This window comes from Adiantum capillus-veneris, chromosome 14, assembly GCF_014529385.1.
Source record: "Adiantum capillus-veneris isolate H3 chromosome 14, ASM1452938v2, whole genome shotgun sequence".
NCBI classification, from domain to species: Eukaryota; Viridiplantae; Streptophyta; class Polypodiopsida; order Polypodiales; family Pteridaceae; genus Adiantum; species Adiantum capillus-veneris.
The window spans coordinates 150360227-150378800 of record NC_140944.1 but is presented as its reverse complement, the minus strand read 5'-3'; the positions used below and the strand labels follow the sequence as shown (position 1 = coordinate 150378800).

The 18574-nt window shown below is 45.3% G+C and overlaps 1 pseudogene; it reads left to right on the top strand.

Moving 5' to 3' along the window:
• The first annotated feature begins 3679 nt into the window (after positions 1–3679).
• LOC147443355 (uncharacterized) lies at positions 3680–5696 on the top strand (annotated as a pseudogene).
• The last annotated feature ends 12878 nt before the right edge of the window (positions 5697–18574 follow it).

Here is an 18574-nt window from a genome sequence, read left to right as displayed (position 1 = left end):
TCTTCATTAGACCTACCTCTTAATCAAAGTTCTTACCCCTATGCTACTCTTTGGCATCCTCAAGGAACAAGTCAAGGTCTAGACTAGGTATCGATTTCAAATGTAGAATCCTGACAGAGTTATGGACATTTTTGGCCTCTTTTACAATAGCCGACCACAAAACCCTATCCGCAACCACTCTTGAAAGTTCCTATTTCAATCACATTGCATTTTTCAAATATTCTCATAGTTTAAAAAATAGGAAGGCAGCGAGATAGTCAAGTCACCAGTCTGAGGGATTTCTAAACTCTTCACATCTATTGGAACACTTGAAGACATCACTCGGAGAGAGTAGGTCTTTTTTCCTTGTAGGGAGGTCTGCACAAGCCAACCCGTACAATCATTCTTCGTACATCCACTTTGGACGGTTGGTCCACTCGATTGTGTGCAATGTCCTTCATGGACATCCATCTGGATAAATATTGATTTATACTTCATGCATATTTTCCTATACCATTATAGAATTAGACGCAACCAACCTCCTCCAATCATCTCCCAAGGCTGGATCAACAATGGCCAATGCATGTTTTGTCATTCTTCTGGGTGATCCATCCGTTTCAAAGAATGTCTTTTTGTATTGGACTTGAAACTCTGAGGGTAGTTGTATCCTTCTCTGCCATAATCTTTTTCAGGGCAAGGGCATACTTGTCCTACACACATGGTGCCAATGATGATTCAAACCTTTGACAAAAAAAATTAATCTAATTATAAACTGAAAACTTGATGCAACTTACAGGATGAAGAAGCTGTGACATCAGAGCGATAGGAACGTTGTACCATGGTTCCTTTCCAACTCTCTTGTCAATATCTACATGCATCTAGCTATAGGTCACACAGTGTAGCTTCACCATGATAGCCTCTTTTGGAGCAAGTCCCATTGCCTACACCATCCACAACATATCCATGTAAGAGGTAGCCATGTAACTTGTGTCGTTCAATCTACGTGGGATTGGAAAAGAAAGTGTCAAGACAAAATGCTTTCAAAGCTGCTCACGCACCACCACCAAAGCTGCTCACGCACCACCAACCAAAGGATCTTACTTGTTTATACGCATGATAATGCTCAACATATCATCCTTGTTCAAAGAGTCTATTGTCACCAATTCAACTCGAACTCTTGGGTGCAGATTGACGTCTCTATCGTAAGAAACACCTAAAACCAAAGATAAAGGACATATGATAAGCGCAATGAACACATATGCAAGTTTAAACCATTAACATTATAACTTACTCTCTTTCATAACTCCCAGCCTCTATGATTTCCATCCCAAGTTTACAACATTTTGTCAAACAAGTCATTCCAACAAATGTCTTTGATTTCGGCCTCGAACTCATCGTTTGCTACTTTCCACAAGGGATCCCATGTTTGCAGATGTCATCGTCTACATTGACGAAAGGATAGCCCAATGCATCAAGCGAGCATATAAAGCATCCCTTAGGTTCATAGTACCCCTCCAGCAAGAATGTATCGGCCAATGGTTTTACCCCGTTAGGGTCCCAGCTAACATATCTTGCTTTCTCCAACTTAATCAATCGGCATAGTGAAACCCAAGGAAATGGAGTCTCGCACTCCTCTTGCATGGTCCAAAACATGTTAAAACCCACACTTTGTAACAATTACTTCTCCATTACACTCAAATTTTCTTATATACCTTCAAGTTTTGAAGATGTTTTGACAACATATCTTGGTGAACTATAACATCTTCATTAATTGGAAATTCACCTGCAACGTTTGCTCTTGCTAACATGTATGCCTCCATTTCCTTGTCATCGATCTCTTCTTTAGAGTCTTCAACATCAGCAACAACTTTAGAAGAGGCTCCCTCTTGCACTTTTGCGTTTCCTTTTGCACCCTTTAAATGTTTTTTTTTTATGTTGCAACAGGTGGCAATGACATAGTGCTAATTGGCCTACTCTTGGAAAGTGAGGCATTAGCAAATGGAGACTTTCTTGCTATCTTTGAAACTCGTTGACAAACAAACAACACAATATTGGACCTTTGAAATTTTACATGCAAGGAGAAGCTAATCTAAAACCATTAGAGATCGCACAAGATAATACTAGATTTCTTTTAAGCCACGCAATAAGAATTTTCACTACCTCTTTCAGGGTAGTCGTTTCCTTGTTCATCGAAGGGACATGAGGGAGAGGAGCATCCTTGCCAACATATACTTCTATAACTACAATGGAATAGCAACTAGATGGCAATGTGCTGCCATGAAGACAAGCGAAGTTCTATTCTTATCGATCTGACTTAAACCAATTGCCTCTCCATTGTAAATGAAATCAACGTAAGCTCCAGCAACAGATTTCTTGGCAGGGGCCATCTTAAGTCTGAACAAAAAATGTGGCACAAAAACTTTGAATTGCAAAACAATGCTTAAATTGTTATCTCTATCTTTCTCTCTCTCTCTCTCTCTCTCTCTCTCTCTCTCTCTCTCTCTCTCTCTCTCTCTCTCTCTCTCCATCCCTCAATCCTCTCTCTACCCTAAACCTCCTCTCTCTCTCTCTCTCTCTCTCTCTCTCTCTCTCTCTCTCTCACACACACACACACACACACACACACACACACACACACACACACACACACACACACACACACACACACACACACACACACACACACACACACACACACACACACACACACATGCTAACTGGGCACTAAGCGCCCAGTTAGCATGTGTGCATGAGAGAGAGAGGGAGGGGGAGAGAGAGAGAGAGAGAGAGAGAGAGAGAGATAACACATAGAGTGGGGAAGGAAGGAGCTCCTCGCTCGGGAGAATGGTAGTGCAACCAAACTGTGTCGATCCGTGGAAGTGCAGGAAGTCGAGGCATGGCAGTTTGCAGGCAAATGGCAGGGACCTTGAGCAAATATTTGATGGAGCCAGGAGCCAGGTACACCGAGTTGGAGCACTTGCTAGTCAAAACTGCAAGTGTTTTTTTGCTATCACAGGTGGCAGGAGCATATGCTTATATCACAAGGTTGGGAATGACGCAATGGGTGCTGGATGCAGGTGCCATGAAGTTTATGCTATGGGATTCGGAGCGAGATGTCTGCAAGAGACTCTACTTGCCAAGGTATGTATGCTACAACATGTCCATTGAGGGCTATTGCAAGTGAGTGCAGCTCAAGTTTCATGACGGTCGTAGGGATCTCAGCGGGGTTCTTTTACCCAAGGGCCACCGATATCCGGGATTCTTTTCATTGGCCGACCAATGGCGATGGATCTTGCAGAGAAGCATACTTTGGACCAATGATTATCAAGGGTCAATGTTGGCTTTGTGGCCATGAGCCCTCAACATGAGAGGCGGTTCTTGTTTAGGAGTTGTCAAATCGGGAGCAGCCTTGGTGTGGTGGCTTCATATTTGCTCGGGCTTCTTAAGAGCTGAGGTGGACATTGCGAAGGCGAGTAGGGGAGCTGAGTTAGAGTTTTTTTGATATCGCAATCAAAAGCTTGCCGACAGTGTGAAAGGGGGCTAACCCCAAAGCCTTTTTAAAGCTTTAGATGGAAGGGGAAAAAAAAGATCTCATCGATGCAGAGAAGTAACCGCCAGGTGTTTGGTGTGGTGGCCATGCAAAAGCAAGAGGGAGGGCGCGGCAGTTGTATAAGGGGAGAATTCGGCCAGTTTCCAAAGGGGAAGCCAGTTTATAGAGGGAGCGACCAATAGCGAGGTCGCTATTGGCCAGGGCTGCAGAGGGGCAGGAGAAGGAGCCGCTAGTGGGCTGGGAAGGTGAGAAGCCGACAGGGCTGTGGACAGGGGAAGGCGAGGCCAGTGTGGAGGTGGCGAGAGCCTGTATACAAAGGGCCAGTGGAGGCGGGCCTGAGCATCGGGCAACAAGGCAGCGCTATAGAGGGCCAGTGAAGGGACTGCCATGCACTATTGAGGCACATGGCGCCATCAACAGAGAGAGCATAAGGTGGTGGGGGTATCGATTGCAAAAGGGGACGCGCCACGTCCCCCAGGGGCTACCATATGGGGGAGTAGGAGGCACAGGAGGGCCGCTTGAGGGCCTGCTACAAACACACGGGGTGGTGTAGTGGAAAAGGAGATAGACAAGAGGGCTGCAGGGCTGAGGAGAAGGACGGACTGCAGGGCCGCGTGTTCAAGGAGAGGGGTGCCTCGAGGAAGGCGGTCTCCATGGGAGACTCATCATTATAAGCCCTTTTTGGAGTGTTTTCTACCTGATTGTGATGGCTTCTATCCTTGAACTGTTCAATTTTTCTCTCTCATTGTCTCGTCTAATATGGTATGGTACATGTATATCTTCAAGGGTGATGGTTGTATAAATTCTTTCTATACGGATGTCGGTGTGTACAAGTCTGCAAGCTTGAGGGCAAACAGGTGTATGTCAAAGATTGGGTAGGGGTTTTTTAGTATCGATTGCTATTGGATTGCCTATTTGTTACATGGTGCTCTACAATGTTATATGGAGGTTATCATAGCATGCTTTGCAACCGGGTCTATCCAGTCGAGGTTTGGGCTTGGACAGTAATTGTTTGCAGGCAGGGAGTCTAGGTGTGTGTTTACTAGGGGATAGGGGTGCTGTGAGATCACTGGGCTATAGAGAGGCATCTATATTGTGTGATGGTGATTTTCCCACTTCCCCCCTTCCATCTTGTGGTGCCCCCACGGAGGATCCACTAATTTCTTCCTAACAAGGTGTTCTTGAGTCAAGATGAAGCAGGAGTTGGGTCCAGTGTTCAAAGGAGATGAAGATGCAGATGACTGGATTGCCGATTTTGAGCTATTTATGCTGGCAGTATTGCAGATGCTAGGTGATGAAGCAAAGCTCCAAACTCTACCTTTGGTGCTGCGAGGTAAAGCAAAAGTTTGATTCGATGGCTTAGAAGATGTGCACAAGCAGAATTGGATCGGATTTTGAGAGCACTTTCTACAAAGATATCGAAAGGTGGTGTCGGCCTCGGAAGCAGATGCAAAGATCAAAGGCTTGCAGCAGGACGTAAGTGCAAATTTTGATGCTTTTGTTGATAAATTTAAAGCTTATTGGGGTGATTTGGCGGCTGCTACCCAAGCAACCAATGCGGGATATTTGAAGCTTGAAAGGTTTCTATCATGCTTGCATCCCTATGTTCGTGAGAGAGTGGACTATGAAGATCCAAGCACTTATGCTGAAGCTGTCCAAGTTGCCAGAGCAAAGAGTCGAAAGATGAAGAAGAAGATGGAAGCAAGATTGTTACATCGGTAGTCACGGTAGCCAGTGGACCCAGGCCCAAACAAATTAAGTATCAAGAGGTAAAAGCTCCTTTTTGTTGATATGCATGTGATCAAAGCACGTGAAGCTGATGCCAGGCTAGAAGAGCTAGAAGAAGTGCCAACCAGGGCTCAGAAAGTACAGCGAGGCATATTCAGGGTGCCACCTAGTTTGCTTCCTCAAGAGGACGAGGTGATACAAGATCTTAAAGAAGAGGTGTTAGTTCTAGAGCCAGCAACGAGGCTGACAACAAAGGTGCAAGAACCGGCAAGCTCAAAAGAGGAGTCCCACAGTTCCCATAGCTCCATCAGCAGTTTGGACACAAAGAGCATGTGGGAGAAAGAGGCCATGTCTTCTAGGTACAAAACTTATTATGTTTTTCATGTAGATGAAGTGGAGAACAGTGTATGTGAGTTGCCTGCCAGCCAGCTAAAGGTCAAGGAGACGCATAGTGCAGGTGTGGAGATGCCTTGTCATTAGGAAAAATATGGACTCTCCTTGGGCCTTTTTGATTAGTGAAGGCTTAAGGGAGAACCAATGAGAAGGCTCTTGGGATATCACCTAGAGGGGGAGGAATGGTAGGGGTGTAGCCTAATTGTCTCCCTCTTCAATGCTTGGTTCTTAGAGAGAGGTGGGAGGTAGGCTAGGGGGGGTAAATAGGAGGAGAGAGGTGTCATAAAAGAGGGAGGGACCCCCAAAAAAAAAAACGCGCATGCTTAAAAACCCAAAAAATGAAAATTTTTTAAAAGTTCCAAAGTTGACCCATTTGCCTCCAAAACTGCCCTAAAACATAAACTAACTTTAAAAAGTCAATTTTTCCCCCCAAAATCCACTTTTCTCTCTCTCCCTCATTGCTTTTCTCTCCCACACTCTCCCTCTTCTCCCTCCTCCCATTCTCTCTCTACAGTCAAGGCAGCCATAGCCAAAAGCTTTCCACCACTCTCTTCCTCTCTCTCCATAGCTCCCCTTCTCTCACACCTCCATCAACCCTCTACAGTCCCACACTCCATAGCCCATAGCTCCACTATCCTCTCTACCTCTCTACCTCTCACTCCTCTCTTTCTCTATCTCCACTGTCAAAGCTACCATAGCCACCATAGGCATCTCACCTCACCCTCCCCTCAGCTCCTCATTCTGTCTCCACAGTACTCAACTCTTTCAAATCCCTTCCTAAGCCCAACTTCCCAAGCATGTCCACGCATAGACGGCCCAAACCAGAGATAGAGGAGATTGTGTTGCACAACACAAAAGACTCAGAGGGGGTATGGATCCCACAAGTGTTCAAGAAGGGTGCATGGATCTACATGCAACCGTCACATGCTGGACCTCATCGCGTACGGTGTCGAGGCGTATTGGAACGTCATTGGAAGGGCCGGCTATTGACATTCAAAGAAACAAAGTCCGGAATGGTGGCCATCGTGCAACACGTCTACAGTGTAGCTGAGCTCCACCTCAAGAGAGCTTCTACTCAATTTGCACCTCGTTGTAAGTTTTCATGGTTTAGCTATCCCATGCATATGTCATGTTTACGTTTATGTGATCATTATGTTTAACTAAGGACATTTGTAAAGATGTTTTTTCATCCAGCTTAGTTGAGGAGCAGCCGCTTGAGTGCCTCTCAGGCACGTTCATGGTTGTGCATGCTCATATTGGGGAGCTTATGTTTCCTAATGTTTCATCGAAAAAACTTACCAAGCAGCGAATATTCATGTACTCCCACAAGTACGTGGTGCCGAAGTCAAGCCAAAGCTATGGTAGGTTAGAAGCCGTGGAGACACCCTCATTGCAAAGTGCAGAATGGCCAACTCCAGACCATTGGGCTTTGCTTTCTTTCAAGCGCAAGGTGCTGCAAGATTTCCAAGGGTCCCTAAAGTTTGGTAAGGCAACCAGATCGGTAGGTCTCAGTTGGCATTGTCTCATTCATTTGTTTGTGCATGCATTCCGCTCTCTACCGATTGTAGAAACACCAACAATGTTTGTTTGCAAAGAAGTTGACATAGATGCAATGGACACCATTCTAGGTGTCAATTGGGGCTATGTTGACGGTTTGCATGATGGTGACCGTTATAAGTGCAATGTGTCCCCCACACAGCTTTGCCTTCGGTATTTGAAAGCAAGGTGCACCTTGTATGCACGGTTTAGCTATGAGAGGTGGATGCACAAACGTGGCAAATGGATACCCTTGTAGCTGACAGCCAAAGAGATTCAATCCTTTGAAATTCGTGTCTGCATGTCCAATAACGAGGTGGAGGTGGTTGCAGTGAATCCACATTGGACTCTTGCCAATCTTCGGGAACACTTTGTCATAATGGGATTCGAGGATGTCGATAATGCAAGTTTCAAACTAGAACAACGCAAGGTCTGCTTTGTGCTTCCTTAGCTACCTTTTCTTATTTTCTGTGGGTTTTTGTATTTTGATTGCCCATTTTTGGTTGTATAGATTGGAAGGCGGATGGAGGCCACTATGCTTGTTTACAAAGATTGGGCTACAGACGAAATCATCTTGTCTAAGTGAATTGGCTTGTAACTTTAATCGTTTATATATTGGATATTTTATTAAAGATTTTGAAAAGTTTTAAGGTGTTGTACTTGATTTTGTGATAGAGTTTTAAGGTGGTGTAAATTTATTTTTTAAATCCATATTTTTTATTTTTTTCGAGATAGAATATGTCTATATAAGGAGGACCATCTCCTCATTTCACCATTTTCATCCGAGCATTGCAGAGAGACCTAGCATACCCAATCACGCAAAGAGAAGACATGGCTGCTACTAGTGCTTTAGATGCATTCCTTACTGAGGTTGGGCATGCAAATCGCCCTGAGCTTCAAGCATTTTTCACAACCCAACCCGATTTGGAAACCACCTTGACCCTCCACTCTCAATCTCTTAAGCACATTACTTCATACATTTCCACGTGCATGGGGAGATTCATTGTTGAGTTACCAAACCAACCAGGGCAATGGGTCCCTGAAGGCCTTCTCCACCACATCTACCAAGGGGACAGGCCATTTCATCAGCGGCTTGCATGCTTTGCCACCATAGCACAACCCGCCGGACAATATGTGCGGCTTGAAGCTGATGATGTGCGAACAATGCGTAAGGGAAGGATCGGAAACACTTTTTTCTCTGTTCAGGCCATAATGATCTTCCTCCTTCACGAGTGCCCAGCAGGCCCTAACGTAGTGCTACCTCACTTGCAGATCGGCGGGGTATTGGCTGATGTGAAGGATCCCAAGCCCGCGGTCATTGACTCATCCGCAGAGGAGAGGACGCTTGTCTTGACCTACCCTGTAGGGATTCAAGGCCTCTTGGAGGCCTCTCCATCAGTCGGTTCATCCTCGGGACCGCCAGAAGGAACCACCACTCGGGATGCCATCCCTGCGGTAGAGATTACCCGCTTCTCCTCCATTGTGGTGGGTAGGAGTTTGTGTTTATGCACGATCTGGAGAAATCCTTTGAGCTTCGCATGGATGAGTGTTTCGCCATCCTCGATGCCCATGGAAAGTTTGAGCTTGATACCACCACCTCCCATGACAATGATCTCCTACTGCCCATGGGGAATACTTTGGCGGACACAGTGGCGATCGCACAAGCCGAGGTGGCAGCGGCCGAGCAGGCCAAGGTCTCCGAGGAGGAGTTTGTGGCTGTGCAAGCCATGTGTTTGGCTAAACGCGCAAGAGTGGATTCACCACCACCTGCTGCAACACCTGTTTTGCTTGATCCAAAGGGGAAGTCAAGCGTGGATCTTTACTTGCACCCGGATGCTGATGAGGAGGATCGTAGACAAGAGGTATAGATGCTCACTTACATTTGATTGTTACAAATGATTTTGTTAATGTTATATCATAATTCTGTGCCATATCTCAGAAAACCTATGTTCTGCAAGATGTTCTGGAGGTTGACGCCTGGGCGCAACGGTCAGGGGGGAGGAGGACGCCGTTCGGACCTCAAGCGGCACTTGCTCACTACCTCGTCACACTTCCCACTGGTGTCGTGGTGTTTGTCCATGCCGACTACTCTCCCAATGGTCGCTACAACATTTTTGCTCTCCGTTCACTCTCCAAGGCGTTGTGTTTAACAACACTTGCCCAAACGGCCAACCTTGTAGTGCTTGTAAAGAAAGATTTTGCAATATCCACTTTCGGTGTAAACTTTCGCGGGCGCCTTATTGCCCATGTCGGCATGAACCAAGCTGTAGGGGTTAATGACACCCAAGAAATCACAACCACTTTACTTAACAGGGAGCCACCCCAAAAGGCCAAGCCGCAGAAAATTGTAATTAGAAAGATCCTAAAGCAAAAGCCGGATATCATGTAAAGCATTGATTTCTTTAATGAAACTACTTTTTGCTGTCTATGACTCTCTTTCTTGCAAGGTTTTGAATTTCTTATATGTTGGGCTTCCATTGTGTATGAGAAGCACCATAATTTTTGCTATGACTACTAAAGGGTTTGGCAGGCATTAAAATTTAAAAAATGTATACTTTGTTATATCTAAGCTTCCAAAGTTATGTATGTGCCTAGTAAAGGGCTTGGAAGTCCCTAAACAATGCTGCCACAAGGGCGAGCATTAGGGCTTTCCATTAGCATATGAAGTGTGCAAATGCGCGCCCTTGTGGCAGATGAAATTGGACACATCTAAGAGCATACCCAATTACAAAACAGAGTGACAAGGCATTAATACCCAGTTGCAAAAGAGAAACACATGGATACCCAGGTAACCTTAAGCCCATCTTGCCCCAGATACCTAAAGATGTATTAACAAACCACAAAACTGTGGCAATATCTAAACCCTTCTTGGAGAATAGGAGCATATCCAGTTACAAAACAGAGTGAGAAGACAATAATACCCAGCTGCAAAACAGGAAGACATGGATACCCAGGTAACCTTAAGCCCATCTTGCCCCAGATACCTAAAGTTGTATTAACAAACTACAAGAGTAAACTTTGTGGCAATATCTAAGCCCTTTCTGGAGTTTAGGACTGACATGGACTAAGGGGGGATGAATTCCAGCAACATCTATGCTAATTGAAGCATTGAAGCAAACAAAACATACTTATTGCTTGTCAAAATTGTCTAGAAACCACTGGAGAGTGTCAGCAAAGCACTAGGAGAGGCTTCCACAAGGGCGCGCATTATGTCCATCCATTGGCCTTTGGAAGCCCCAAATGCGCGCCCTTGTGGCAGCCAACTTGGGGGCATTCCAAGCCATTTTGAACACTTTGTAGATGTTTTTGCCATGCAATAGTGAGTCACATAGCATGGATACATCAGGAAGTGCATGCCCCACTTAGCCAAGGTGCTAAACGTAGGCAATTTTTCACAATAACAAGCTAATGGCTACATACATACAGTAGAAGGTAGACAAAACTTGAACCAGTGCTACATTGCATGGTACAGAATTAAAACAATACAATGCGCACTGGGGTATACAATAAAAGACGCTTATATTCAAATTCTTCCCAATACAATGCACAGAGTGGGATATAGAATCAAAAGACGCTTGTATTCAAATTCTTCCCAATCTTGGAGTTCCGTAAATACAAAAAGGTTGATGCCTAATTACAAGCTACTCCTCATGGTGCAAATGGCGAGCAAGCTGCATATCCTTGGGCATAATGGTTACACGCTTTGTATGGATGGCACAGAGGTTAGAATGCTTGAATATGCCAGTTAAATATTGCTCTGCTGCCTCTTGGACTGCCTCTATGGCCACGGCGCCCATCCGAAACTGAGTGTTGTACAATTGCAAAACCTCCCTGCATAGCCTTGCAAAAGGGGCCCTCCAAATCAAGAGCTCGGTGCTCTTTTGATAGTGTCAAATCTCTGCAAAAGCACGGCTGTGCTTTCGTACCTTTTGAGGTCGACGTGGAGGTGCATTTTTTACACGAGTCGAGGCAGCTTGCTTCCTCTTCTTGTAGACAATGCTCTTTCTCTTTTTTTTCTGCACAGGCACTTCCAACACCTCATAATCAGATTCCACCCACTCTCCATCTGATTCGTGCTCTTCACTATCGACCGGATGTGATGGTGTAGGTCCACTCCCTTTAGGAAGTGTCTTACCCCCAATAGACATGTGAGCCTGATAAGTTTGTATTTGGACGCCAACCCATGGGGCATCTTCATCCGTTTGTGTCTCTTCGGAGCCTTCTAACGACTGCTTTTGGTTGTTTGTTTCTTTGCCCTGGTCGCTCTTATCCTCCCTGTTGCCATCAGAATCGTTGGAGTCCGATGAATAGACAACAAGACGATGCTTCCGTGTCTCTTTTGCTGCTGTAGAGGATTGGCCATGCTGATTTGAAGCTCCAGCTTCTTCTGTGTGGACTTCACCTTGAGCTTGTGAAGTTCCAGCTTCTGTTGCTGTACCTTTGAGTCGTTGGCCATCCGGCCCCTCTGGATATGCAATCCTAGCCGTTTGTTTTGTTCGTGCCATGGTTGCAACTAGTAGGGAAGATGAAAAAATGAGCCCCTTCAACCTTTAAATAGGTTTTTTTGAGATTTGGGCCCTTTCACACTATGCGGCCAATTGAGTGAAACTCAAATAAAGCAATTGAATTGAACAACTAAACCTGGATCATGCGGACGGCTGACGCGACGCCCAAACGCTGCCTTTTCGATATTTAGTTGCACGCCAAGCTTCGTGGCCGAGGGACGCTCACGAGCGTTTCCACTTCTCGGATGCTGCAGTACGGGAAGCGTTGCGTAACTGCTTTGCTAACATCGATTCTCTTGCTTTCTCAATAGTACGAGTTCTCCCAAAGGTGTGCCTAAAAAACCAATTAAACATCTCTTGGAGGTAGTTGGAGTGTGAACTACCACCACCATGCCGAGTATTCTTGAAGTAGACTCCTTTTGCTCGATAGTGGGACTTCTCCATGCCTTGTGTACTCCATATATCAAGCGAACCATAGCGGTCCATGAAGTATGCACCATGCGCATAGAGAATGTGCTAAAACAACCAAAAAGGAGATAAGCGAATAGAAAAGTTACATTTTCAAACATTGCATATGTATTAAGTCCGTTAAAACAAACCATGTAGTGTGTAATCTTGCTTTCAGACCATCCGTCCTTAACGGCCTTTGTAAATTCATAAAGCACCTTCTTGAACTCCTCTCGCTGCTCAACGGTCGTGCTTGAAAGATTCATCAATTGCACAACCTTTTGAAAGGATGACCATACTAGCTTGCGTTGGTTAGCAACCTCCACATTGGGATCTTTGTCCGTCGTGCATGAACACAAATCTTTCCACAACTCCCACCGCTTCTCACTTGCTAGATCGACACTTGCCTTGGATACCTGCATTGGAGACTTTGACATCTTCTTGAAAAATCGACGTGCTTTGGCTCCATTCATGGAAACCTTATGTGCCACCTCATATGTCTTCTCCCTACAAGTCTCTGCTACAATGTTCACCCTTGATCGGTGACATCCAATCTCATTAAGGAGCGTCTCCACCCCCTGCAAGGAGTCTTTTGAGCGTTGAAGGGGCTTCATTGTGAAAGCATAATCAATGTGATGCTTTAAGATCCTATCAAATATTCACATAAACGCATGCAATGTGCAAAAGTGAACATTGTTGAGGGAGAAGGGAATTATGGGTTCCACCCAGGATCTTTGCTTTCCCTATTGGGCACTTGCAGCATATCACATGAAAGAACCGAACTTTGCCACTCCCTATTTATATGGTCATCATTATCATCGTCCTGACCTTCCACTTGAGTTGCTCGACTTGTCTTGTGCCCTTTCGTACAGAATGGACAAGGAAGTAAAGAATTTGCACCTTGTTTGCATCCAAGCATGCACTTTATGGTCTTTAGATCACCACCTAAATGCCATTCAACATCAAACTCCCCACGTCCTGAAACCATGAGCTTCTCACCGTTTATTTGAGCTTTAATGACCTCTGTGACCCATGGGATTCTACTGAAAATCCATGCAAGGACTTCATGTGTCTCTTTCGGAACTTCAATTGCACCAAGCCACCATATATCCTTCTCTGATTGCACACTAAAAGAGGGATTTGTTGCTTCACTCGAACTGCAAGATTGCTTGGCATAAGCTAGGGCTTCATTCATAAGCGTGATGCTCATTCTCTCCAACTTTCTCCCTTTAACAATTACACACTCATCCAACTTCAGCATGAACACAAGCTTGCCTTCAAGAACTGCCAACAACATAAAGCCTCATTATGCATGTTATGACACATCATAGAGCATGTAGGCAACTCTAAACTAACCTACATCACTCAAATTGTAGAAAACAGCCATGGACTGCTGCAATCGTATCAAGTCCACAAAGATATTATTGAATTTGGTGTAAACAAACCCTTCGGTCCGCAACACACTGTTAGAAACAGCACCGCTTCCCTTCCCGCGGCCCTTCCTTCCTTGTGATTTGCTACGGAGCGGCTGAAGAGGCATCGTGTCTTCAATATACAAGTAGTCCCCTAATTGGTGAACAACATCTTCATTTGACACCTTCTTGGCAATCTGCACTCTGTGAAGAAGTGGGAATAGGTTTTCCGTGACTCCTCGACTTCTTAATGCATCTTTTAACACTTGATGTATTGCTTGATAGCCCTTGGTACTAATCCCAACAGCATCACAAATATCCTAAACATCTAGATCAATGACAATATTAGAAAAATATCTAAGAACTCTCTTAGTGATTGCGTCTTTCAAGTGTTTTTCCTCTGGAGCATCAAGCATCCCAATAAAATCCTCTTTGTTGAAACAAGAACGAAGTAAAGTAGCCCTAGCTGACGCATTCTCGCCGCCGCACGTTTCTTGGACGAAGTTCCTATTGCCCAAAACAACAATGATGAGCCGTATTAAACTTAAACAACATGAGGGATAGAACATGTTACCTCATAGCTGTCACCCTTCATTTTCTTGCACCTCCACGTGGTGCAAGAGTCTGAATTTCGGACAACTCTCGTTTCCTCACCCTACCTCCCATGGCAGTACTCTTCATGTGTGAAAGAGTATCCTCAAGCTTTTTAATTACATTTTCCTTGGTTGTGATGGTGCTCTTTGCCTCCTCAAGCACACTAGTAGCTGTTTGCATCTGAGCTTGAAGATTGTGGAAACTCCCATTGAGCAACTGCCAATGACACAAGTAGATCTCGGACCGCGCAATCTCGTGTTTGTTGAGTCTCTTGCAGTAGCCCAACAAACCTTACTCTCCATTTCCAACGTATTGCAACAGTGATGGAATGTTTGTAAAAGACGGATGAACATTGAGAGAAGGATCCTTTGGATACAAGCATCCGTCTGTCCAGAGATCCACATTCTTCTCCCCTTGAGCGTGGCGTTCGTTGGCTGAAGGTAATGTACGCAAGCATGTTTTCTTTGTCGGAACATACTCTTGAGGTAGGCGTGGGAAGAGCCCTGGAGACCTACCGCGTGAAGAGCTTGTTGGGACATTGGTCACGTCGTCAAGAGGCATTGTAGGATGGAGAGATGGAGATTGAAGGATGGAGAGATAGAGCTTGTAGGATGGAGAGATGGAGCTTGAAGGATGGAGAGATGGGTGCGTAGGTGCAGCAGCAGGTGCAGGTGCAAGGGGGATGGGTGTAGGAGAGGAGCTTAGATTAGGAGAGAGAGTTTTGAATTTTGGGGGGAATTTTCTAAAAGTTTGGAGGGAGTCAAAAAATGTTGAATTTTGAGTAATTTAACTTAAAAATCTTTTTTTTATTATGTGTATATGTTGGGGGTACTTTTTAGGGGGGAATAGAGTTTTTTTGAAAGTTTTTGAAAAAAGTCATTTTTTTTACCTCTTTGACCCACGGATTTGCTTAGGTGGCATGGGAGAGTTAAGAGGCCACTTACAAGTTGGCCAAAAAGGTAGAGAGAGAAGACCCCCTACCCCCCTACTTTTCAAATGGTTTCCCCCCCCCTTCCCTACTTTTTAAATGGTTACCCTCCCCCCCCCCTTCCCCCTACCTTTTTAGGGGTCAAAGGTGGAGGAGACCCTACCAAAATAGCCCCATTCAAAGACTTTGTCCCCCTTAATCTTGGCAGGCTTCCTTTAAATTAGGGATTCTTACAAGGCCCATGGAGAGTCCATTTTTTTCCTAATGGTGTATCATACCTAATTGAAGAGCAGGTTTTTGAGCATGGTTTGCAGGAGCTAGAAGCAGAAGCAAAGGTATGTCAAGGTGATTTGTCTATGTAGGGGGTGGGGCAACCTTGCCTTGGTGAGCATGTCGAGGTGTGCTTTGAAGTTTCAGAGTTTGTGGGTAGCCGTGGAGAGTTAGCTCCGGCAGATGACTCTATGGAAGCTGATACAGGTGCAGCCTATGAGAGCGAGGCTCCATGCAACGAGGAAGGTGATATCAACCTTGCAGGTGATCACGTGTTTGAAGAACAAGTTGTCGTTCTAGCAGGTCATGCTCTTGAGGATAAAAATATGATTTTGGTGCCATTTACAGAGGGTTTGTATACAAGTTTGCAAAGGGATCAGGTTTGCTTGGCTATGCAGCAGGTGGAGGCAAATGGCAGGGTCTTGCTATTTTATGTGATGCTATTGATACATGTGGTGTTGAAGGTTGCTTTACATGTATCTTTGTATCAGTTGTGAGGTTTTTTTGAAGTGGACTCTACTATGGAGGGTTCTATAGCAGATGGCATGATAGCGGTGTATGGTACAGGTGCTTCAAGTGAGCAAAAGCATGCTTATGGTTGGCAGCAAGACTTATGGATGTAGGGTGACAAAGCTCCAAGCTATGAAAAACTGGAAGGGTGGTATGACTATTGGCCTACAAGTGCAAAGGAAGACTGGAATGTGCATGCTTTACAGGTGGATGGCCACGGCCATCGTTTTGTTTTTGATCCAGGTGGAGCCTACACTATGATTGGGGAAGCTTCGAGCTTTCCATTTGACCCTGGAGGGTGATGCAATAGCAAATGCTTTTTTTTCTATCTATATCCTATCTATATAGCCACTATCATTTTTCTTATGCAGTCTATAGCTCTCTTTTATATCATTCTCTCTATACATACTTCTTTTACCTAAATAATACTACGGTTGAGCATGAATGCTCAACGAGGGGGTGGGCAATGATGGTACAGCCAAACTGTGTCGATCTATGGAAGTGCAGGAAGTCGAGGCATGGCAGTTTACAGGCAAATGGCAAGGACCTTGAGCAGATATTTGTTGGAGCCATGAGCCAGGTACACCGAGTTGGAGCACTTGCTAGTCAAAACTGCAAGTGTTTTTTTGCTATCACAGGTGGCAGTAGCATATGCTTATATCACAAGGTTGGGAACGAGGCAAGGGGTGCTGGATGCAGGTGCCATGAAGTTTATGCTATGGGATTCGGAGTGAGATGTCTGCAGGAGACTCTACTTGCCAGGGTATGTATGCTACAACATGTCCATTGAGGGCTATTGCAAGTGAGTGCAGCTCAAGTTTCATGACGGTCATAGGGCTCTCAACGGGATTCTTTTACCCAAGGGCTACCGATATCCAGGATTCTTTTCATCGGCCGACCAATGGCGATGGATCTTGCAGAGAAGCATACTCTGGACCAATGATTATCAAGGGTCAATGTTGGGTTTGTGCCATGAGCCCTCAACATGAGAGGCGGTTCTTGTTTAGGAGTTGTCAAATCAGGGAGCAGCCTTGGTGTGGTCTCTTCATATTTGCTCGGGCTTCTTAAGAGCTGAGGTGGATATTGCAAAGGTGAGAAGGGGAGATGAGTTAGCGTTTTTTTGATATCGCAATCAAAATCTTGTTGACCGTGTGAAAGGGGGATAACCCCAAAGCCTTTTTAAAGCTTTAGCTGGAAGGAAAACAAAAAAAACGATGCATGAAGGTGGCCGGACTGCTCATCAATGCAGAGAGGTAACTGCTATGTGTTTGGTGTGGTGGCCATGCAAAAGCAAGAGGGAGTGCATGGAGAATTCGGCCAGTTTGCAAAGGGGAAGCCAGTTTATAGAGGGAGCGACCAATAGTGAGGTCGCTATTGTCCAGGGCTGCAGAGGGGCAGGAGAAGGAGCCGCCAGTGGTCTGGGAAGGTGAGAAGCCGACAGGGCTGTGGACAGGGGAAGGCGAGGCTAGTGTGGAGGTGGCGAGAGCCTATATACAGAGGGCCAATGGAGGCGGGCCTGAGCATCGGGCTGCAAGGCAGTGCTACAAAGGGCCAGTGAAGGGGCTGCCATGTGCTACTGAGGCAGATGGCACCATCAAGAGAGAGAACATAAGGTGGTGGGGGTATCGATTGCAGAAGGGGACCCGCCAAGGGCTGCCATATGGGAGAGTAGGAGGCACAGGAGGGCTACTTGAGGGCCTGCTACAAACACATGGGATGGTGTAGTGGAAAAGGAGACAAGAGGGCCGCAGCGCTGAGGAGAAGGACGGACTGCAGGGCCGCGTGTTCAAGGAGAGGGGTGCCTCAAGGAAGGCGGTCGCCATGGGAGACTCATCATTATAAGCCCTTTTTAGAGTGTTTTCTACCTGATTGTGATGTCTTCTATCCTTGAACTGTTCAATTTTTCTCTCTCATTGTCTCGTCTAATATGGTCTCGTACATGTATATCTCCAAGGGTGATGGTTGTATAAATGCTTTCTATACGGATGTCAGTGTGTACAAGTCTGCAAGCTTGAGGGCAAACAGGTGTATGTCAAAGATTGGGTACGGTTTTTTTAGTATCGATTGTTATTGGATTGCCTATTTGTTACATGGTGCTCTACAGTGTTATATGGAGGTTATCATAGCATGCTTTGCAACCGGGTCTATCCAGTTGAGGTTGGTCGGGATTGGGCTTGGACAGTAATTGCTTGCAGGCAGGGAGTCTAGGTGTGTGTTTACTAGGGGATAGGGGTGTTGTGAGATCACTGGGCTATAGAGAGGCATTTGCATTGTGTGTTGGTGGTTTTCCCACTTCCCCCTTTCCAACGGCCAATTGTATGCACCATGCCGGATGAGACCAAGCGAAATATTATCCTTGATAATAGTTGGATCTATTTGAGGGATACAAAATGTTTTGTATGTGAAGATCCCACTATTAAGCAACAAAATATGCGTCGCAAGGCATATGAAGAAAAGAATAAGAAAAATAAGGAGATCTCTCATGAAAAAAATGTGCCCAAGGAGGAGGCAAGTCCCTCGAGCAAATAGGGTGTGTGACCTATGAGACCACGTTACAATTGAAAATATGCTTTTGAAATTGTAATGGATACCCATGGAATGCGGGGGTTGGAATTGATGAGCTAACTAGCAAAGCCGATGTTGTCCTTCTTATTGAAACTTGGGAGCATGATACACAAAGGATTAATGGCTTGGAGAATTACAATGTACATTCATTGATATG